Here is a 24,854-nt window from a genome sequence, read left to right as displayed (position 1 = left end):
CCTTGGAGTACCTAATCTACAAGCATATAAGCAAGCAATAACTTTACAACACATAGTCGAATGGGCGCACAACACAGACGACAAAGCCTGGATCCAAATTGATAGGCAAATCTTCAGAATAAATAATGTAGCCACATTAGCTTGGACTATACCTTCAAAAAGACCCAAAATATTACACTTGTATCACCTTACAATAGGTATTCTAATGGAATGGGATAAAGTTTTAGCCTCCACAACACATATCTCTTCTAGATATGCCCCACTCACCCCACTCATAGAAAATGCAGAACTTCCCTTCCCCCGACTAGGCTCCACACAACAAAAACCTTATAGCCTTAATATAGGCTCTATACAACACGCCATTGAAGATGGCAAATTTAAATCTCAAACTGAACTAGTGGAATCCCATGGGGAGATTTTCTCCTCATGGTTCCATTACCACCAGCTGATACATTTTATCACCTACAACAAACATAAGAAATAACTGGGCAGGGAAACAACAACATTCGAAAAGTTATATATACAAACGACTCCCCCATCTCATCTCATTTCCAAACTCTACAAACTGTTAAATAACCCTAGCAATTCAAATCTCCCCTCATACACACACTCTTGGGGTAGGGAACTCGGGGAGGATCTAGATGAGGAGACTTGGCTGAAAGCTTTTAAGCTGACCAAACAATCGTCAGTATCATCAGTGATACAGGAAATTCACCTAAAACTCTCCTGCAGATGGTACCTAACTCCATCTCGCCTACATCGAATTTTCCCTACCCTGAACAACACCTGCTGGAGGGGTTGCGGAGAAGAGGGTTCTCTGTTCCACATTTGGTGGGCCTGTCCCGCGTTAGATAAACATTGGAAAGACATTTTTACAACTATCTCCGAAATTGTCTCAACCCAGATCACCCCTGACCCGAAAGCCATCCTGTTCCTATCCCTACCCAAGATAGTTGGTCTGGGCAAACAACCTTTACTGTTAATAATGATTACAGCTGCCAAAAAATTAAATCCTAAATACTGGAAAACTAAAAATATCCCCACAGCAACAGAATGGAAAACGACAGTGAATGACCTCCTGAGTTTAGAAAGATATCACTATCTTAAAACGCATAGATTAGAAACATACGAATTGATGAAGTCAATCTGGAATAAAACAATTTGAACTTTTTATTCTGCAACCTAACGACTAGCCCTGTACAGTATTGAAATGTGGCGCTCCCCCCCCCTTTCTTTTTTTTTTTTTTTTTTCTTTCCCCTCCCTCTATGCCTCTCGCCATTTTTTTTTTTTCTCTCCCTTCGCTCTGAGGAATCTTTTCCTCTTTTCTTTACTTTTACTGTTGCAGTTTTCAATATTACAATTTAAAACCTTTTAGATTATGTATATAAAAAATAAAAATGTTATGTCATTAAGGGACCATAGTTTATAAACAGTTTACGATTTATATATTAATCGGCTCCCCTTATCTTCTGATTTGTAAGTGACAACAACTGTATTACTAACATATATCTCGCGACTTGGCATTATCCATGAAACTTCTTACAGTTGTAACTTTCGATTTATGTTTATGTCATTTTGTATTGCATATCTATGTTGTTGCTGAGAACTTCTTAATAAAAGACTTGTAAAAAAAAAAAAACAATAATTGCGATAAAAACAATGTAAATTTGTTTTAAAAATATTAAGACTTGGATGATGTTATTCTATAGCAACACAACAGCAGTGTCATAATTACAAGATGTTTGGTGCCCCTTTAAAGGGACAGTCTGTCAAAATTAAACATTTCATGATTCAGATAGGGCCTGCAATTTAAAACAAATTTCCAATTTACTTTTATCCAAAAATTAGCATTGTTCTTTTGGTATTCTTTTTTGAAAGCTAAACCTAAGTAGGCTCAAACTGATTTCTAAACCATTAAAGGCCTCTTATCTTAGAACATTTTGATAGCTTTTCACAGTTAGACGGTGATAGTTCATGTGTGTCATATACATAACAGTGTGCTCACTCCCGTGGAGTTATTTATGAGTTAGCACTGATTGGCTAAAATGCAAGTCGGTCAAAAGAATTGAAATTAGGCAGCAGTATACAGAGGCTTAGATACAAGGTAATCAGTGTATATTAACCCTTTGAGTGCTAAGCACTTTCCCACCTGGGTGCTAAGCATTTTTAATTTTTTTAAAAATTTTTAAATTTTTTGAAAACATTTTTTGTAACTTTTTTTTTTTCATATCCCCAACGGTGGGTTTTGGGGGTCTATAGCTGCTTAGATGCCTGAGATACAGGCTTCTACCAAGCATGCTCCCTGCTCCTATACTTAATATTATTAAGTATAAATAAAGTTGCGCAGTGACGTCATCACGTCATTGTACGTGACCTCAGTATACAGGCCCGATCGCTGGGGTAGGAGCGGGTGGGAGCCCCCAGATCTCCCTCAAGGTAGGAGAGTGCTAGTGATGGCTCTGAGCTGTCGTTAGCACCAGAGTGGGAAACTCTGCGACGGCTCAGAACCATCATTAGCACTCAAGGGGTTAATATAACAGTATTGGTTATGCAAAACTGGAGAATGGGTAATAAAGGGATTAGCTATCTGTCCCTTTAAGTCATATAAGTATATATGATGATTGCTTACTCTTTGTAAGTAACTACTGTTGAATATTTATCTTCTTATGGTGTTAAAGAGAGGTCAGTTTATATGCGTTCTCTCTTTGGTCCTTTCTGTGCATTTGTGATGTATTAAAGGCAATATTTTTTTTCAGCCATTGTACAAGATAATCTGACAAAGTCTGAAAGAAAAGCTCTTCATGATCTAATATAAGAAATCAAGAAGCTGCAGACAATTTAGTCATTTCAGAATAACTGATGTATATTTAAATTGTGCCTATTAGGCCTAGCACCTGGTTTATGCTTTCTATTCATAAAAAAGGGGAAACCAGAAGTAGACTCCTAGCTCAAATACCCTAAATAGATGCAACAGAACTTCACTGATGAGGACCAAACTTCTCAGGTATGTTGCTTTCTCACTTTCAGGGAAGAATTGCCTGTTATTTCAGGGCTGGACTGCCTTTTTGGGAGGATAATGCTGATATACTACAGGATATTTCTCCAATGTAAAAGGGGTAAAAAAAAAAAAAAACAGAACCCTGAATGACATTAGCCTGATGAACAAGCAAAAACAAAAATAAGTGTCTCTCTTTTTATTTATTTTTATTGAAAACCTTATAGCCTTAATATAGGCTCTATACAACACGCCATTGAAGATGGCAAATTTAAATCTCAAACTGAACTAGTGGAATCCCATGGGGAGATTTTCTCCTCATGGTTCCATTACCACCAGCTGATACATTTTATCACCTACAACAAACATAAGAAATAACTGGGCAGGGAAACAACAACATTCGAAAAGTTATGTATACAAACGACTCCCCCATCTCATCTCATTTCCAAACTCTACAAACTGTTAAATAACCCTAGAAATTCAAATCTCCCCTCATACACACACTCTTGGGGTAGGGAACTCGGGGAGGATCTAGATGAGGAGACTTGGCTGAAAGCTTTTAAGCTGACCAAACAATCGTCAGTATCATCAGTGATACAGGAAATTCACCTAAAACTCTCCTGCAGATGGTACCTAACTCCATCTCGCCTACATCGAATTTTCCCTACCCTGAACAACACCTGCTGGAGGGGTTGCGGAGAAGAGGGTTCTCTGTTCCACATTTGGTGGGCCTGTCCCGCGTTAGATAAATATTGGAAAGACATTTTTACAACTATCTCCGAAATTGTCTCAACCCAGATCACCCCTGACCCGAAAGCCATCCTGTTCCTATCCCTACCCAAGATAGTTGGTCTGGGCAAACAACCTTTACTGTTAATAATGATTACAGCTGCCAAAAAATTAAATCCTAAATACTGGAAAACTAAAAATATCCCCACAGCAACAGAATGGAAAACGACAGTGAATGACCTCCTGAGTTTAGAAAGATATCACTATCTTAAAACGCATAGATTAGAAACATACGAATTGATGAAGTCAATCTGGAATAAAACAATTTGAACTTTTTATTTTGCAACCTAACGACTAGCCCTGTACAGTATTGAAATGTGGCGGTCCCCCCCCCCCTTTCTTTTTTTTTTTCTTTCCCCTCCCTCTATGCCTCTCTCTATCTTTTTTTTTTTTTTTTTTTCTCTCCCTTCGCTCTGAGGAATCTTTTCCTCTTTTCTTTACTTTTACTGTTGCAGTTTTCAATATTACAATTTAAAACCTTTTAGATTATGTATATAAAAAATAAAAATGTTATGTCATTAAGGGACAATAGTTTATAAACAGGTTACGATTTATATATTAATCGGCTCCCCTTATCTTCTGATTTGTAAGTGACAACAACTGTATTACTAACATATATCTCGCGACTTGGCATTATCCATGAAACTTCTTACAGTTGTAACTTTCGATTTATGTTTATGTCATTTTGTATTGCATATCTATGTTGTTGCTGAGAACTTCTTAATAAAAGACTTGTAAAAAAAATAAAATAATAATTGCGATAAAAACAATGTACATTTGTTTTAAAAATATTAAGACTTGGATGATGTTATTCTATAGCAACACAACAGCAGTGTCATAATTACAAGATGTTTGCTGCCCCTTTAAAGGGACAGTCTGTCAAAATTAAACATTTCATCATTCAGATAGGGCCTGCAATTTAAAACAAATTTCCAATTTACTTTTATCCAAAAATTAGCATTGTCCTTTTGGTATTCTTTTTTGAAAGCTAAACCTAAGTAGGCTCAAACTGATTTCTAAACCATTAAAGGCCTCTTATCTTAGAACATTTTGATAGCTTTTCACAGTTAGACGGTGATAGTTCATGTGTGTCATATACATAACAGTGTGCTCACTCCCGTGGAGTTATTTATGAGTTAGCACTGATTGGCTAAAATGCAAGTCGGTCAAAAGAATTGAAATTAGGCGGCAGTATACAGAGGCTTAGATACAAGGTAATCAGTGTATATTAACCCTTTGAGTGCTAAGCACTTTCCCACCTGGGTGCTAAGCATTTTTAATTTTTTTAAAAATTTTTAAATTTTTTGAAAACATTTTTTGTAACTTTTTTTTTTTCATATCCCCAACGGTGGGTTTTGGGGGTCTATAGCTGCTTAGATGCCTGAGATACAGGCTTCTACCAAGCATGCTCCCTGCTCCTATACTTAACATTATTAAGTATAAATAAAGTTGCGCAGTAACGTCATCACGTCATTGCACGTGACGTCAGTATACAGGCCCGATCGCTGGGGTAGGAGCGGGTGGGAGCCCCCAGATCTCCCTCAAGGTAGGAGAGTGCTAGCGATGGCTCTGAGCTGTCGTTAGCACCAGAGTGGGAAACTCTGTGACGGCTCAGAGCCATCATTAGCACTCAAGGGGTTAATATAACAGTGTTGGTTATGCAAAACTGGAGAATGGGTAATAAAGGGATTAGCTATCTGTCCCTTTAAGTCATATAAGTATATATGATGATTGCTTACTCTTTGTAAGTAACTACTGTTGAATATTTATCTTCTTATGGTGTTAAAGAGAGGTCAGTTTATATGCGTTCTCTCTTTGGTCCTTTCTGTGCATTTGTGATGTATTAAAGGCAATATTTTTTTTCAGCCATTGTACAAGATAATCTGACAAAGTCTGAAAGAAAAGCTCTTCATGATCTAATATAAGAAATCAAGAAGCTGCAGACAATTTAGTCATTTCAGAATAACTGATGTATATTTAAATTGTGCCTATTAGGCCTAGCACCTGGTTTATGCTTTCTATTCATAAAAAAGGGGAAACCAGAAGTAGACTCCTAGCTCAAATACCCTAAATAGATGCAACAGAACTTCACTGATGAGGACCAAACTTCTCAGGTATGTTGCTTTCTCACTTTCAGGGAAGAATTGCCTGTTATTTCAGGGCTGGACTGTCTTTTTGGGAGGATAATGCTGATATACTACAGGATATTTCTCCAATGTAAAAGGGGTAAAAAAAAAAAAAAAAAAACAGAACCCTGAATGACATTAGCCTGATGAACAAGCAAAAACAAAAATAAGTGTCTCTCTTTTTTTTTTTTTTTATTGATTGGACTATTATACATATAGTAATTCTTCATATGCACTAACCTGACACCGCATCGGACTTAAATCGCTAACACATATTTTACATTCCTATGTTCTTCACATAAAAAAAAGGGATTTTTTATTTTTAAATATATTGAATTAAAAAAAAAATATATATATATATATATATATATATATATATTATAATATTAATGTAAATTGATATCTATACCTATATATCTATATTAATAGATATACTGGTGTGTGCATAAAAATATTGGCACCCCCGAATTTATGTGAGATAATGCACCACTTCACCCAGAAAATTGTTGCAATTACAAATGTTTAGGCATTATCATGTTTATTTCTTTTGTTTGCATTTGTATGACACAAAAAAGTGGAGAAAAAAGAATACCAAATCTGACACATTTCACGCAAAACTCCAAAAATGGACTGGACAAAATTATTGGCACCTTCTCAAAATTGTAAGAAATAATTGCATTCCAAGATTGTGATGCTCCTGTAATTTGTAATTAAACAATATTGAAATCACACCGGCAACCAGTTAAAATGGTGAAACATTTACTCAAACTTTCTGTTGTGTGTCTCTCTGTGCCACACTGAGCATGGAAAAGAGAAAGAGCAGCAAAGAATTGTCTGAAGATTTGAGAACAAAAATTGTGGAAAAGCATGGACAATCTCAAGGTTACAAGTCCATCTCCAGAGATCTTAATGTTCCTGTGTCCACTGTGCGCAACATTGTCAAGAAGTTTACAGCCCATAGCACTGTAGCTAATCTCCCTGGGAGTGGATGAAAGTGAAAAATGTATCAAAGATTGCAACAAAGGATTGTTTCAATGGTGGATAAAGAACCTCTATTAACTTCCAGACAAATTCAAGCTGACCTTCAGGCACAGGGTACAAATGTGTCAGCTTGCACTGTACATTGCCATCTGAATGAAAAGGGACGCTATAGTAGGAGACCCAGGAGGACCCCACTGCTGACACAGAAACATAAAAAAGCCAGATTGAAGTTTGCCAAAACTTCCCTGAGGAAGCCAAAATCTTTTGAGAGAATGTGCTGTGGATAGACTAAACAAAATTACAGCTTTTTGGTAAAGCCAATCTTTCTACTGTTTTCAGACAAAGAAATGAGGCTTTTAAAGAAAATAATACTGTAAAAAATGGTGAGTTTGGGAGTGTTGAAAGTGGTATTTTGCAGTTCTTTTTGGAGTAGAAAGAGCTTTAGCTTTTCTTCTTAACATTGTGGACGCTATTAGTATATGAGCTATGCACTGATCGAGGCCTACTCGATACCCTAGAAAAGAAAACTCTGCTGTTTTTAGGTCCAGTTAGGTTATGTGCAGTGGTGGTTCTCTAATTAGGCCAATTAGGCGGCTGCCTTAGGCCTCGTGCTCACTGGGGGCCTCGCGAGCCGGCAACTAGTTAATTAGTAAAGTCTAAAGCGACCACCTAATTGGCCAAATTAGAGAGCTGCCACTGAGTCTGATAGATTGTTATTGTCTCTCCAGTGTGTCTCCATCCCACCTCCTTCCTTTACCCATCCCCACGTCACCCACACTTACGCTGCCGCCATATTTGTTGTTGGTTGGGGCGGGCCACGGTCAGATAAGGAGGATGCAGCGCTGAGCGCGCTAAATTTAAATTGTCTTGCAGCAGAGAGTGGCAGTGAGAGGTGCTGTGGCGAGGAGAGCAGCCAGCCATGATTAGAACAAGAAGACAAGTGAAGGTAGGGAGGTTCCACTTCACTTCGGTGCAGGAACTTTCTGGGGGGGCGCTCTCACATGCAGCCATGGTACCCATAAGTGGCAGCGGTTGAAGTCTGGGGCCAGTGTGAGCGCTGTGACTCCTGACTCCAGGATCCATTCTCCTACTTACACTTGCTGCACATGTCAGCAGTGCATCTACTGATTACTAGTCTGACTCAGACTAGTACTCAGTAGCTGCACTGCTGACATGTGCAGCAAGTGTAAGTAGTAGGATGGATCCTGGAGTCAAGAGGTATATAGTGGCGAGTTGGAGAGGCAAAGAGTTTTTTACTCTGCAGCTACTTACCAGGCCCTGCCCTGCTGACCTGCATTCTATCCTGCTGGGGGGGTAAGGTAAGACCGCAGTGGGAGTGGAGGCTAAGAGTTTGAGGCATGGGGAATATCCCCCCATATGTGTCTCTGTCTGCAAAGCGGGCCCCAATTGCACTGGCCTGTACTGCTAGAGAGGGTCAGGGTAAGAGTAAGTTAAGTAGGGGCTGGCCTGGTGGACCAGAGGGCAGCTGCCAGCTAGCGATGCGTGAGTCTCTCCTGGGGGCCCAGGGGAAGGGGTTACCAGGCCAGGGCACAATAAATGAGGCTCCCCCCTGTGTGTCTCTCTGTCTCCCCCTGTGTGTCTCTCCTCTGTCTCCACCCTGTGTATCTCTCCTCTGTCTCCCCCCTGTGTGTCTCTCCTCTGTCTCCCCCCTGTGTGTCTCTCCTCTGTCTCCCCCCTGTGTGTCTCTCCTCTGTCTCCCCCCCCCCTGTGTGTCTCTCCTCTGTCTCCCCCCCTGTGTGTCTCTCCTCTGTCTCCCCCTGTGTGTCTCTCCTCTGTCTCCCCCATGTGTGTCTCTCGTCTGTCTCCCCCATGTGTGTCTCTCCTCTATCTCCCCCCTGTGTGTCTCTCCTCTGTTTCCCCCCTGTGTGTCTCTCCTCTGTCTCCCCCCTGTGTGTCTCTCTCCTCTGTATCCCCCTGTGTGTCTCTCTCCTCTGTCTCCCCCTGTGTGTCTCTCTCCTCTGTCTCCCCCCTGTGTGTCTCTCTCCTCTGTCTCTCCCCTGTCTCTCTCACCCCTGTCTCTCTCTCTCCTGTCTCTCTCTCTCGCCCCTGTCTCTCTCTCTCCTGTCTCTCTCTCTCCTGTCTCTCTCTCGCCCCTGTCTCTCTCTCTCCTGTCTCTCTCTCTCTCCTGTCCTCTCTCTCCCCCCTGTCTCTCTCTCTCTCTCCCCTGTCTCTCTCTCTACCCTGTCTCTCTCTCTCTCTCTCTCTCTCTCTCTCTCCCCCCTGTCTCTCTCTCTCTCTCTCTTCCCTGTCTCTTTCTCTCTCTCTCTCTCCTGTCTCTCTCTCTCTCTCTCCTGTCTCTCTCTCTCTCCCCTGTCTCTCTCTCTCTCTCTCTCTCTCTCTCTCTCTCTCTCTCTCTCCTGTCTCTCTATCTCTCTCTCTCTCCTGTCTCTCTCTCTCTCTTGTCTCTCTCTTGTCTCTCTCTCTCTCTCTCCTGTCTCTCTATCTCTCTATCTCTCTCCTCTCTCTCTCTCTCTCTCTCTCTCTCTCTCTCCTGTCTCTCTCTCTCTCTCTCTCTCTCTCTCTCTCTCTCTCTCTCCTGTCTCTCTCCCCTCTGTCTCTCTCATAAAAAAGAATTAGTAACACAAACCTATACATACATATATATGGGGGCCTTGATGAATGGTTTAGCAAAGTGCCCAAAAATTGCTAGTGGCGGCCCTGCGGTTGTGGATGACTCTGGTCCACATATTTATAATAACCAGACTCAAGCCGGCTCCAGCTCCACCCTTTTATTTTCTTTCATGATTTAGAAAGAGCATGCAATTTTAAACAACTTTCTAGTTTACTTCTGTTATCTAATTTGCTCCATTCTCTTGATATCTTTTGTTGAAAAGCATATCAGTGTTGTAAGATTGTTTTCTCAATAAAACACTGTTGATAAATATATTTCACATTAAGGAGAGAGCAACAATAATATTGAGTATTCGCCACACACTTATTTTTTTACTTTGGGTGTCAGTAGGGGCCTCATGTTCAAGTTTCGCATAAGGCCTCGCAAAGTCTAGAACCGCCACTGGTTATGTTTATTGCTGCTTGGAACTCAGGAAAAAGTGTTGGCGCCCTAGCCCTGAAACATTAGCTAGCTGCTTTGCATTGTAAGCTATCCGACAAGATACCTGTGATGAGAGTTTTTAAGGAGGTGGATTGATGAGATGTGGTAATTTGGTTGAGGACAAAAAAAGCTTAGTATAAATCCAGATAACAAGTCTGTGTAATCCCTGAAATGGTGACAGTTGCAATTCACTAACAGACCTTTTATTCTCTGTTTTTTTTAATCACAATGTCAATGAGTTTAGCTGGGATTACCAGTTGAGTTATAGAACTAGGCTTTTGTGTCACAGATAAAAAAGGCTGTTATTAACAGGGTGCAGACAGTGGGTATAGGCTCCCAGGTGAAAATCAAAAGGATTTGCTTGCATGGAGCGGTAAAGCAGGCATTTATAAAGCAGCAAAGCTGATTTGTACAATTTGAGTTCTCCTCAAGGGTTTATTCTTTATGCCTTAGATGCGGTGGTGTGGGAGTTGATGGTATTATAGCCTTATGTTGCTAATGATTGTTTTGCCCTATAAGCCGTCAGGAACCTAAGGCCACTTATGGGTACCATGGGTTAGGTGAGTTATGATCTGGTTTCAGTATGGCCTGTATGTAGAGTTAGGCCTGATCAAGGTGGTTTGTGTAGATGTGTCCTCCCTGTGAGAGTGCCCAAAGGTCACAATGCTTTAAGGGCTGATATCCCAGGGCTTGTTTGGCGTAGTAGCTTGTGAGGCCTGCAGCGGAGACGGAGCTCCACGTGGGTGCGGACTTGGGGCCGATATATATTTATTTTATTTATTTATTTTTATCTCAGGTATCTTTTGATTTCCCCCCCCCCCCTCTTTTAATGATAATGGTGTGGGGTGTGTTATGAGATACTTTGAATAGGTCACCAACCTTGGTATATCCACCGACTCACAGCTGGAGCAAGGAGATCCGTTATGGATTTTCGCAGGCGTACCCGCTTCCTATAGCAGCTAAGGGATTTTCTCAGCAGAAGGGAGTGTTGGGTGTAGTTCAGCCATTGGAGCAGAGCTCCGGTGGTTGTAGACTGGATGGAGGCCTCAATCCGGGTAAGATGTAAAAAGGAAGGAGTCCGATGCGAATTGCCGTCTAAATGAAGCCTGGGGTGTTCCCCTCTGGAGATTAGGCTCTAAGGTATATACATTTTAAAATTTGATATAGATTTCGGCTCTTTTGTCAGAGTTGCTGACTGAGCTCACTGTGGATGCGACTTACTTCTTCGGCGGTTGGCCACGCTCCCCCAATTTTTTTTTTATTTCACAGGTAAGTTTTTATTTATTTAAGATAGTTCTATTCTAATTTTAGTTTTAAGTTAGGGGTGTGTTAGGTTTAGGGGTTAATAGTTTAATTAATTTTTTTGCGATGTAGGGGGCTGCGGTTTAGGGGTTAATAGGTTTATTTAGTGGGGGGGGGGCGGAGGTTTAGGGGTTAATAGGTTTATTTAGTAGAGGCGATATGGGAGGCCGGAGGTTTATGGGTCAATCATTTTATTTAGTGGTGGCAATGTCGGGGAGTGGCGGATTAAGGGTTAATAGCTTTTATTAGTATCGGCGTTGTCGGGAGTTGCGGATTAGGAATTAATAACTTTATTTAGGTGTCAGCGATTTCGGGGGCGGTGGATTTGGCATGTTTAGACTAGGGGTTTATGTTAGGGTGTTTAAACAACACACCCAAATTTTGAGCTGCGCTTCTGATTGTCAGGCTAGACTATAAAAATAGAAATAATGGCCCAGATTACGAGTTTTGCGTTAGAGGCTGTGCGGTGCTAGCAAGCAGTTTTCCCTCACCGCTCACTTACCTAAAGCACTGGTATTACGGGTTTTTACAAACCTGTCGTTAAAAGACAAGTAGTGAGCGTTGAGCAAAATTTTGCTCATTACCACACTCCAATACCAGCGCTGCTTTAGTCAGCGGTGAGCTGGTGTAACGTGCTTGTACACGATTTCCCCATAGGAATCAGCGGGGAGAGCCGGCTGAAAAAAAGTCTAACACCTGCAAAAAAAGCAGCGGAAAACTCCTTAACGCAGCCCCATTGATTCCTATGGGGAAATACATTTTATGTCTACACCTAACACCCTAACATGAACCCTGAGTCTAAGCACCCCTAATCTTATACTTATTAACTCCTAATCTGCCGCCCCTGACATCGGCAACACCTACATTATAATTATTAACCCCTAATCTGCTGCTCCGGACACCGCCGTCACCTACATTATACTTATGAACCCCTAATCTGCTGCCCCCAACATCGCCGAACCCTACATTATATTTATTAACCCCTACTCTGCTGCCCCCAATGTCGCAGCCACCTACCTACACTTATTAACCCCTAATCTTCCGCCCCCAACGTCGCCGCCACTATAATAAACATATTAACCCCTAAACCGCCACATTCCCGCATCGCAAACATTAGTAAAATATTACAAAAAAGAACTCAGCACACCTCAAATTCAAAAAATACAAATGAATTTTATTGTAAAGTATCTAAATACAATTCTAAAACATGAATCCACAACTTTCAGTCCATCCACACATGCAAGACACATATTCATAAAACAATCAGATTCAACACAGGCGTCCCTGGAAGAATCAACAAAGGCTCTCAAAAACCGCTATTGTATATTATAAAGATATATCTTGGAAAGTTCATTTAGATGTAAAAATGGACAGTCCCTTAGACATACAGAACTTTCACAGTTATATCCAAATGTATAATCTTTGATGTAATCTGTAAGACAAAGCTGCTGTGAGAATTTTTTCTTTTGATTACAAACATATCCTCTTAAGCATGAGGTTTAAATAGCATTTCAAAAGCTGTAATCATTCCCTTGTTCAGCATACACCTTTTCATGATAGGTATAAGCACATCTATATGTTAGTGCGAATTTCAACAAAACAAAAGCCGTTAGTTCATCCAGCATATGTGTTAAAGTCAATCTTGTGTTAACTCTTGGTATACTTCAAGGCTCTTTCAAAGATCCCCTCTTTAAACCACACTTGCGGTAGGGTAATATTCAGCCTGAGTATCGATGTATAACTATTCTAACAGTTCATGTTATGACATATGCGTAAAGTTTATAAAACTTCCCAGCACTAGTATGTTAGTGAATTAGAGCGTCTCTAATGCAGTGGAAGCCGTGAGTTAAGTCAGCATGTGTATCACCAATCATCTGTATTGCGTCTGAGTTAGTATAGAAGCTGGCCAGTTAGAACATGCATGTTATTTAACTTTTATGATACTTGCGATTCCATGTCCGTTCGATCAAATGTAAATACTCCCGAAATTTATCCACTCGTGCGGACGGAAGAAGAAACACCACTTGATTAGGTCTTGTATCCTTGTAGAACAACGGCTCTGTCTGTAATCCTTTGTCTTTAGCATCAAAGTCCTTGTATCGGAAAGCAGTTTAGTGAGCTGCCCTTACACTCTGACGCGCGTTTCGGGACTCCGCCCTTTTTCAAGGAGTATACGTCATCATGGAAACGGCCTCTTTTAGAAGGGCCCAAGCGTGATTCTATTGGTGCATTCACACACACCTCTCTAATGCATCACCGATTCAACTACCATGTGAAACATAAATAATGTAACTAGAACTATGTTAAAACAAACTAAATGTGATAATCTCACTTCAGGAGATTAATACTTCTTGATGCAGCAACGATGCAACAACATGACGACGTCACAACATACCAATTAAATCTATGTAGATGGAAATTCATTCGTAACCTACCTGTTTTTTGTTACTTAAATGTATATAGACTTTCATATACGAAACCGGCCTCTTTATAAGGGATTATATTCTCACAAACCTAGAGGGGTATTTCATTAAATTAAATCTACCTATATTGTAGCGAACCCAATAAAAGGCCCTGTATCACAATTACTGTTTGCTGACTGAATTTATAACAAAGAAAGGGGGACAGAATAAATATCTGCACAGGGATTAATTTATCCAGGTACTTTGAATGTTATTTTATTATCGTATTCTAAGATCCTATTGGACATTTAATCACCATAGGAAGATCCTATTCATACAAAATGGCCCCAAGAGATGTCTCTATTAAGGCCCCTAGGTGACAGTGTGTCCAATTTTCGTATCCATTGGGCTTCTTTCTTAAATAGTGCTTTTTGTCTATCCCCTCCTCTCCTAAAAGGAGGGACATCATCTACTATTTGAAACCGCAATTGGCTTTTATTATGGGATGCCATTGTGAAATGATAAGATACTGGAGCATCCCAGTCTGAGTTACCTATGGCTGCTTTATGCTGTCTGATCCTGTCACGGACACATTGTGTGGTCTCTCCCACATAGGCAAGTCCACAAGGACACTTAATGACATATATCACATGACTTGAATTGCATGTGTATGTGTTCTTAATTCCTATTTTACGTCCAGTGTGTGGATGTGTCACAATGTCACCTTTTATCATGGAATTGCATTGTGCACAGTTGTAACAAGGGAAGCAACCTTTCTTTTGTAAAGATGGAGCTGGACTTCTAGTCCCTAAATCAGCTCTAATGAGTACATCTTTCAGGTTTTTATTTCTCTTGTATGATAAAATGAGTGGATCTTTAAAAATTTCTGCCAATTGTGGTTCCTCTTTAAGAAGATACCCGTGTTTATTGATACAGGTTTTAAGTTTTCTGCTATGAAACCCATATTGTGTTACCAGGGGTACAGAAAATTGTTTCTTTTCCTTGAATTTGGGTTCAAGGAGAGTAGCTCTCTCAATCTGATCTACTCTTTCCAAATTTTCTTGTATTACTTGATTAGGATATCCTCTTTCCCTAAATTTACTTGCCATTTCATCTAATCTTATTTGCAATTTGTTGGGATCAGATACAATTCTCTTCGTTCTGAGTAGCTGACTATATGGTAAGCTTCTTATGGTATTAGGAGGATGAAAGCTGTCAAAGCTGAGTAGATTATTACGATCTGTTGCTTTTGAAAATATATCGCATTCGAGTTTACCTTCTTCGATATATACCATTGTATCTAGGAAGCTAATTCTCTCTATGCTACTTTCCATGGTAAATTTGAGATAATCTGTTTTCGAATTAAGGGTCTCTAAAAATTGTATAAGAGTATTTTCATCTCCTGTCCATAATAGGAATACATCATCTATGTATCTATACCAACATTTTATGTTGGTCTTAAATAGTTCCTCCTTACGCTAATCTTTTTGTAGGAAAATTTGAGGAACAATACGTCTATTGTTCCTCAAATTTTCCTACAAAAAGATTAGCGTATGTAGGGGCTACATTAGAGCCCATTGCGGTCCCTTTGGTTTGTACATAGAAGGTGTCTTCAAACATAAAGTAGCTTTCATAAAGGATTATTTATTATAGTGGCGTTGATGTCCGGTTCGGCAGATTAGGGGTTAATTTTTTTTTTTAAGTGTTTGCGATGCGGGAGGGCCTCGGTTTAGCGGTTAATAGGTAGTTTATGGGTGTTAGTGTACTCTTTTAGCACTTTAGTTAAAAGTATATGTTAAAACTGTATGAAAATAGAGCACATATGTTAATTAATATTTATACTTTCCAAATGGACACGGAGAAAAATACTAATAAAATAAGCAATAAATGTGTCAAAATAAAATCAACATAAAGTCAAAAATGTTCACAATCTCCAATATAATAATCCACTGACACAATAAGTTAAAAAAATGGTACAGTGAATGGTATTTCACGTAATTTTCCTCCATTGTTTCAGTGAAAATCACAATGTGTGTAAACTATCTCCTCTGTTTCCTCTGTTCTGAGTATGGTCTGTGCTGCCTCCCCAGAAACTGTGATAGAATCTCAATCTCCGTTATACAAACTGTAAGAAAAAAGGGGACAGGTGCAGCCATGACTCAAAGTACCAATTTATGCAACACACATAAATGACAACAATATTGCACTTACAAGATGGCAATAAGGTAATCGCCTTAAAATCGCCTTTAGATAATCCCCAACCCGCTAGGCAAACAATTTTAGGCAGATGATAATTTTGAAATTATCATCTGTTGAAAAAGTCTGCCCGAGTTGTGGACGAAACACGTCCAGGAGTGATATAGATCGAGTTGGAGCTTATAACCCACCCAGCATACTAAGGTGACCTCACATATGGCTAGATTTAGAGTTTTGTCTGTAACGACCCACGTAGCTAACGCTGGCTTTTTTCTGGCCGCATCTCTAAAATAACTCTGGTATTGAGTGTCCACAGAATGGCTGCGTTAGGCTTCAAAAAAGGAGCGTAGAGCATTTTTAACGCAACTGCAACTCTCGATACCAGAGTTGCTTACGGACGCGGCCAGCCTCAAAAACGTGCTTGTGCACGATTCCCCCATAGAAAACAATGGGGCTGTTTGAGCTGAAAAAAAAACCTAACACCTGCAAAAAAGCCACGTTCAGCTCCTAACGCAGCCCCATTGTTTGCTATGGGGAAACACTTCCTACGTCTGCACCTAACACCCTAACATGTACCCCTAGTCTAAACACCCCTAACCTATCGCTGACACCTGCATATTATTTTTAACCCCTAATCTGCCGCTCCGTAAACCGCCGCTTTTTACATTATTCTTATGTACCCCTAATCTGCTGCCCCTAACACCGCCGACCCCTATATTATATTTATTAACCCCTAATCTGCCCCCACAACGTCGCCTCCACCTGCCTACACTTATTAACCCCTAATCTGCTGAGCGGACCGCACCGCTACTATAATAAAGTTATTAACCCCTAATCCGCCTCACTAACCCTATAATAAATAGTATTAACCCCTAATCTGCCCTCCCTAACATCGCCAACACCTAACTTCAATTATTAACCCCTAATCTGCTGACCGGAGCTCACCGCTATTCTAATAAATGTATTAGCTAAGTCTAACCCTAACACTAACAACCCCTAAATTAAATATAATTTTAATCTAATGAAATTAATTAACTCTTATTAAATAAATTATTCCTATTTAAAGCTAAATACTTACCTGTAAAATAAATCCTAATATAGCTACAATATAAATTATAATTACATTGTAGCTATTTTAGGATTAATATTTATTTTACAGGCAACTTTGTAATTATTTTAACCAGGTACAATAGCTATTAAATAGTTAAGAACTATTTAATAGTTACCTAGTTAAAATAATTACAAAATTACCTGTAAAATAAATCCTAACCTAAGTTACAATTAAACCTAACACTATACTATCATTAAATTAATTAAATAAAATACCTACAATTACCTACAATTAAACCTAACACTACACTATCAATAAATAAATTAAATACAATTCCTACAAATAACTACAATGAAATAAACTAACTAAAGTACAAAAAATAAAAAAGAACTGTTACAAAAAATAAAAAAATATTTACAAACATAAGAAAAATATTACAACAATTTTAAACTAATTACACCTACTCTAAGCCCCCTAATAAAATAACAAAGCCCCCCAAAATAACAAAATGCCCTACCCTATTCTAAATTACTAAAGTTCAAAGCTCTTTTACCTTACTAGCCCTGAACAGGGCCCTTTGCGGGGCATGCCCCAAGAAGTTCAGCTCTTTTGCCTGTAAAAAAAAACATACAATACCCCCCCCCAACATTACAACCCACCACCCACATACCCCTAATCTAACCCAACCCCCCCTTAAATAAACCTAACACTAAGCCCCTGAAGATCTTCCTACCTTATCTTCACCATACAAGCTTCACCGATCCGTCCTGAAGAGCTCCTCCGATGTCCTGATCCAAGCCCAAGCGGGGGGCTGAAGAGGTCCATGATCCGGCTGAAGTCTTCATCCAAGCGGGAGCTGAAGAGGTCCATGATCCGGATGAAGTCTTCATCCAAGCGGGAGCTGAAGAGGTCCATGATCCGGATGAAGTCTTCTATCAACGGCATCTTCAATCTTCTTTCTTCGGGAGCCATTATCTTCCATCCGACGCGGAACATCCTCTTCTCCCGACGCCTACTAGCCAAATGATGGTTCCTTTAAATGATGTCATCCAAGATGGCGTCCCTCGAATTCTGATTGGCTGATAGGATTCTATCAGCCAATTGGAATTAAGGTAGGAATATTCTGATTGGCTGATGGAATCAGCCAATCAGAATCAAGTTCAATCCGATTGGCTGATCCGATCATCTTGGATGACGTCATTTAAAGGAACCGTCATTCGGCTAGTAGGCGTCGGGAGAAGAGGATGTTCCGCGTCGGATGGAAGATAATGGCTCCCGAAGAAAGAAGATTGGAGATGCCGTTGATAGAAGACTTCATCCGGATCATGGACCTCTTCAGCTCCCGCTTGGATGAAGACTTCATCCGGATCATGGACCTCTTCAGCTCCCGCTTGGATGAAGACTTCAGCCAGATCATGGACCTCTTCAGCCCCCCGCTTTGGCTTGGATCAGGACATCGGAGGAGCTCTTCAGGACGGATCGGTGAACCTGGTATGGTGAAGATAAGGTAGGAAGATCTTCAGGGGCTTAGTGTTAGGTTTATTTAATGGGGGTTTGGGTTAGATTAGGGGTATGTGGGTGGTGGGTTGTAATGTGTGGGGGGGTATTGTATGTTTTTTTTTACAGGCAAAAGAGCTGAACTTCTTGGGGCATGCCCCACAAAGGGCCCTGTTCAGGGCTGGTAAGGTAAAAGAGCTTTGAAATTTAATAATTTAGAATAGGGTAGGGCATTTTGTTATTTTGGGGGCTTTGTTATTTTATTAGGGGGCTTAGAGTAGGTGTAATTAGTTTAAAATTGTTGTAATATTTTTCTTATGTTTGTAAATATTTTTTTATTTTTTGTAACTTAGTTCTTTTTTATTTTTTGTACTTTAGTTAGTTTATTTCATTGTAGTTATTTGTAGGAATTGTATTTTGATAGTGTAGTGTTAGGTTTAATTGTAGGTAATTGTAGGTATTTTATTTAATTAATTTAATGATAGTATAGTGTTAGGTTTAATTGTAACTTAGGTTAGGATTTATTTTACAGGTAATTTTGTAATTATTTTAACTAGGTAACTATTAAATAGTTCTTAACTATTTAATAGCTATTGTACCTGGTTAAAATAATTACAAAGTTGCCTGTAAAATAAATATTAATCCTAAAATAGCTACAATGTAATTATAATTTATATTGTAGCTATATTAGGATTTATTTTACAGGTAAGTATTTAGCTTTAAATAGGAAAAATGTATTTAATAAAAGCTAATTAATTTCGTTAGATTAAAATTATATTTAACTTAGGGGGGTGTTAGGGTTAGACTTAGCTTTAACATTAGTAAAATATTACAAAAAAGAACTCAGCACACCTCAAATTCAAAAAATACAAATGAATTTTATTGTAAAGTATCTAAATACAATTCTAAAACATGAATCCACAACTTTCAGTCCATCCACACATGCAAGACACATATTCATAAAACAATCAGATTCAACACAGGCGTCCCTGGAAGAATCAACAAAGGCTCTCAAAAACCGCTATTGTATATTATAAAGATATATCTTGGAAAGTTCATTTAGATGTAAAAATGGACAGTCCCTTAGACATACAGAACTTTCACAGTTATATCCAAATGTATAATCTTTGATGTAATCTGTAAGACAAAGCTGCTGTGAGAATTTTTTCTTTTGATTACAAACATATCCTCTTAAGCATGAGGTTTAAATAGCATTTCAAAAGCTGTAATCATTCCCTTGTTCAGCATACACCTTTTCATGATAGGTATAAGCACATCTATATGTTAGTGCGAATTTCAACAAAACAAAAGCCGTTAGTTCATCCAGCATATGTGTTAAAGTCAATCTTGTGTTAACTCTTGGTATACTTCAAGGCTCTTTCAAAGATCCCCTCTTTAAACCACACTTGCGGTAGGGTAATATTCAGCCTGAGTATCGATGTATAACTATTCTAACAGTTCATGTTATGACATATGCGTAAAGTTTATAAAACTTCCCAGCACTAGTATGTTAGTGAATTAGAGCGTCTCTAATGCAGTGGAAGCCGTGAGTTAAGTCAGCATGTGTATCACCAATCATCTGTATTGCGTCTGAGTTAGTATAGAAGCTGGCCAGTTAGAACATGCATGTTATTTAACTTTTATGATACTTGCGATTCCATGTCCGTTCGATCAAATGTAAATACTCCCGAAATTTATCCACTCGTGCGGACGGAAGAAGAAACACCACTTGATTAGGTCTTGTATCCTTGTAGAACAACGGCTCTGTCTGTAATCCTTTGTCTTTAGCATCAAAGTCCTTGTATCGGAAAGCAGTTTAGTGAGCTGCCCTTACACTCTGACGCGCGTTTCGGGACTCCGCCCTTTTTCAAGGAGTATACGTCATCATGGAAACGGCCTCTTTTAGAAGGGCCCAAGCGTGATTCTATTGGTGCATTCACACACACCTCTCTAATGCATCACCGATTCAACTACCATGTGAAACATAAATAATGTAACTAGAACTATGTTAAAACAAACTAAATGTGATAATCTCACTTCAGGAGATTAATACTTCTTGATGCAGCAACGATGCAACAACATGACGACGTCACAACATACCAATTAAATCTATGTAGATGGAAATTCATTCGTAACCTACCTGTTTTTTGTTACTTAAATGTATATAGACTTTCATATACGAAACCGGCCTCTTTATAAGGGATTATATTCTCACAAACCTAGAGGGGTATTTCATTAAATTAAATCTACCTATATTGTAGCGAACCCAATAAAAGGCCCTGTATCACAATTACTGTTTGCTGACTGAATTTATAACAAAGAAAGGGGGACAGAATAAATATCTGCACAGGGATTAATTTATCCAGGTACTTTGAATGTTATTTTATTATCGTATTCTAAGATCCTATTGGACATTTAATCACCATAGGAAGATCCTATTCATACAAAATGGCCCCAAGAGATGTCTCTATTAAGGCCCCTAGGTGACAGTGTGTCCAATTTTCGTATCCATTGGGCTTCTTTCTTAAATAGTGCTTTTTGTCTATCCCCTCCTCTCCTAAAAGGAGGGACATCATCTACTATTTGAAACCGCAATTGGCTTTTATTATGGGATGCCATTGTGAAATGATAAGATACTGGAGCATCCCAGTCTGAGTTACCTATGGCTGCTTTATGCTGTCTGATCCTGTCACGGACACATTGTGTGGTCTCTCCCACATAGGCAAGTCCACAAGGACACTTAATGACATATATCACATGACTTGAATTGCATGTGTATGTGTTCTTAATTCCTATTTTACGTCCAGTGTGTGGATGTGTCACAATGTCACCTTTTATCATGGAATTGCATTGTGCACAGTTGTAACAAGGGAAGCAACCTTTCTTTTGTAAAGATGGAGCTGGACTTCTAGTCCCTAAATCAGCTCTAATGAGTACATCTTTCAGGTTTTTATTTCTCTTGTATGATAAAATGAGTGGATCTTTAAAAATTTCTGCCAATTGTGGTTCCTCTTTAAGAAGATACCCGTGTTTATTGATACAGGTTTTAAGTTTTCTGCTATGAAACCCATATTGTGTTACCAGGGGTACAGAAAATTGTTTCTTTTCCTTGAATTTGGGTTCAAGGAGAGTAGCTCTCTCAATCTGATCTACTCTTTCCAAATTTTCTTGTATTACTTGATTAGGATATCCTCTTTCCCTAAATTTACTTGCCATTTCATCTAATCTTATTTGCAATTTGTTGGGATCAGATACAATTCTCTTCGTTCTGAGTAGCTGACTATATGGTAAGCTTCTTATGGTATTAGGAGGATGAAAGCTGTCAAAGCTGAGTAGATTATTACGATCTGTTGCTTTTGAAAATATATCGCATTCGAGTTTACCTTCTTCGATATATACCATTGTATCTAGGAAGCTAATTCTCTCTATGCTACTTTCCATGGTAAATTTGAGATAATCTGTTTTCGAATTAAGGGTCTCTAAAAATTGTATAAGAGTATTTTCATCTCCTGTCCATAATAGGAATACATCATCTATGTATCTATACCAACATTTTATGTTGGTCTTAAATATTTCCTCCTTACGCTAATCTTTTTGTAGGAAAATTTGAGGAACAATACGTCTATTGTTCCTCAAATTTTCCTACAAAAAGATTAGCGTATGTAGGGGCTACATTAGAGCCCATTGCGGTCCCTTTGGTTTGTACATAGAAGGTGTCTTCAAACATAAAGTAGCTTTCATAAAGGATTATTTATTATAGTGGCGTTGATGTCCGGTTCGGCAGATTAGGGGTTAATTTTTTTTTTTAAGTGTTTGCGATGCGGGAGGGCCTCGGTTTAGCGGTTAATAGGTAGTTTATGGGTGTTAGTGTACTCTTTTAGCACTTTAGTTAAAAGTATATGTTAAAACTGTATGAAAATAGAGCACATATGTTAATTAATATTTATACTTTCCAAATGGACACGGAGAAAAATACTAATAAAATAAGCAATAAATGTGTCAAAATAAAATCAACATAAAGTCAAAAATGTTCACAATCTCCAATATAATAATCCACTGACACAATAAGTTAAAAAAATGGTACAGTGAATGGTATTTCACGTAATTTTCCTCCATTGTTTCAGTGAAAATCACAATGTGTGTAAACTATCTCCTCTGTTTCCTCTGTTCTGAGTATGGTCTGTGCTGCCTCCCCAGAAACTGTGATAGAATCTCAATCTCCGTTATACAAACTGTAAGAAAAAAGGGGACAGGTGCAGCCATGACTCAAAGTACCAATTTATGCAACACACATAAATGACAACAATATTGCACTTACAAGATGGCAATAAGGTAATCGCCTTAAAATCGCCTTTAGATAATCCCCAACCCGCTAGGCAAACAATTTTAGGCAGATGATAATTTTGAAATTATCATCTGTTGAAAAAGTCTGCCCGAGTTGTGGACGAAACACGTCCAGGAGTGATATAGATCGAGTTGGAGCTTATAACCCACCCAGCATACTAAGGTGACCTCACATATGGCTAGATTTAGAGTTTTGTCTGTAACGACCCACGTAGCTAACGCTGGCTTTTTTCTGGCCGCATCTCTAAAATAACTCTGGTATTGAGTGTCCACAGAATGGCTGCGTTAGGCTTCAAAAAAGGAGCGTAGAGCATTTTTAACGCAACTGCAACTCTCGATACCAGAGTTGCTTACGGACGCGGCCAGCCTCAAAAACGTGCTTGTGCACGATTCCCCCATAGAAAACAATGGGGCTGTTTGAGCTGAAAAAAAAACCTAACACCTGCAAAAAAGCCACGTTCAGCTCCTAACGCAGCCCCATTGTTTGCTATGGGGAAACACTTCCTACGTCTGCACCTAACACCCTAACATGTACCCCTAGTCTAAACACCCCTAACCTATCGCTGACACCTGCATATTATTTTTAACCCCTAATCTGCCGCTCCGTAAACCGCCGCTTTTTACATTATTCTTATGTACCCCTAATCTGCTGCCCCTAACACCGCCGACCCCTATATTATATTTATTAACCCCTAATCTGCCCCCACAACGTCGCCTCCACCTGCCTACACTTATTAACCCCTAATCTGCTGAGCGGACCGCACCGCTACTATAATAAAGTTATTAACCCCTAATCCGCCTCACTAACCCTATAATAAATAGTATTAACCCCTAATCTGCCCTCCCTAACATCGCCAACACCTAACTTCAATTATTAACCCCTAATCTGCTGACCGGAGCTCACCGCTATTCTAATAAATGTATTAGCTAAGTCTAACCCTAACACTAACAACCCCTAAATTAAATATAATTTTAATCTAATGAAATTAATTAACTCTTATTAAATAAATTATTCCTATTTAAAGCTAAATACTTACCTGTAAAATAAATCCTAATATAGCTACAATATAAATTATAATTACATTGTAGCTATTTTAGGATTAATATTTATTTTACAGGCAACTTTGTAATTATTTTAACCAGGTACAATAGCTATTAAATAGTTAAGAACTATTTAATAGTTACCTAGTTAAAATAATTACAAAATTACCTGTAAAATAAATCCTAACCTAAGTTACAATTAAACCTAACACTATACTATCATTAAATTAATTAAATAAAATACCTACAATTACCTACAATTAAACCTAACACTACACTATCAATAAATAAATTAAATACAATTCCTACAAATAACTACAATGAAATAAACTAACTAAAGTACAAAAAATAAAAAAGAACTGTTACAAAAAATAAAAAAATATTTACAAACATAAGAAAAATATTACAACAATTTTAAACTAATTACACCTACTCTAAGCCCCCTAATAAAATAACAAAGCCCCCCAAAATAACAAAATGCCCTACCCTATTCTAAATTACTAAAGTTCAAAGCTCTTTTACCTTACTAGCCCTGAACAGGGCCCTTTGCGGGGCATGCCCCAAGAAGTTCAGCTCTTTTGCCTGTAAAAAAAAACATACAATACCCCCCCCCAACATTACAACCCACCACCCACATACCCCTAATCTAACCCAACCCCCCCTTAAATAAACCTAACACTAAGCCCCTGAAGATCTTCCTACCTTATCTTCACCATACAAGCTTCACCGATCCGTCCTGAAGAGCTCCTCCGATGTCCTGATCCAAGCCCAAGCGGGGGGCTGAAGAGGTCCATGATCCGGCTGAAGTCTTCATCCAAGCGGGAGCTGAAGAGGTCCATGATCCGGATGAAGTCTTCATCCAAGCGGGAGCTGAAGAGGTCCATGATCCGGATGAAGTCTTCTATCAACGGCATCTTCAATCTTCTTTCTTCGGGAGCCATTATCTTCCATCCGACGCGGAACATCCTCTTCTCCCGACGCCTACTAGCCAAATGATGGTTCCTTTAAATGATGTCATCCAAGATGGCGTCCCTCGAATTCTGATTGGCTGATAGG

Source organism: Bombina bombina, chromosome 2 (genome assembly GCF_027579735.1).
Source record: "Bombina bombina isolate aBomBom1 chromosome 2, aBomBom1.pri, whole genome shotgun sequence".
NCBI lineage: Eukaryota > Metazoa > Chordata > Amphibia > Anura > Bombinatoridae > Bombina > Bombina bombina.
The sequence above is the reverse complement of the archived record's forward strand: the minus strand, read 5'-3'. Positions refer to the sequence as shown.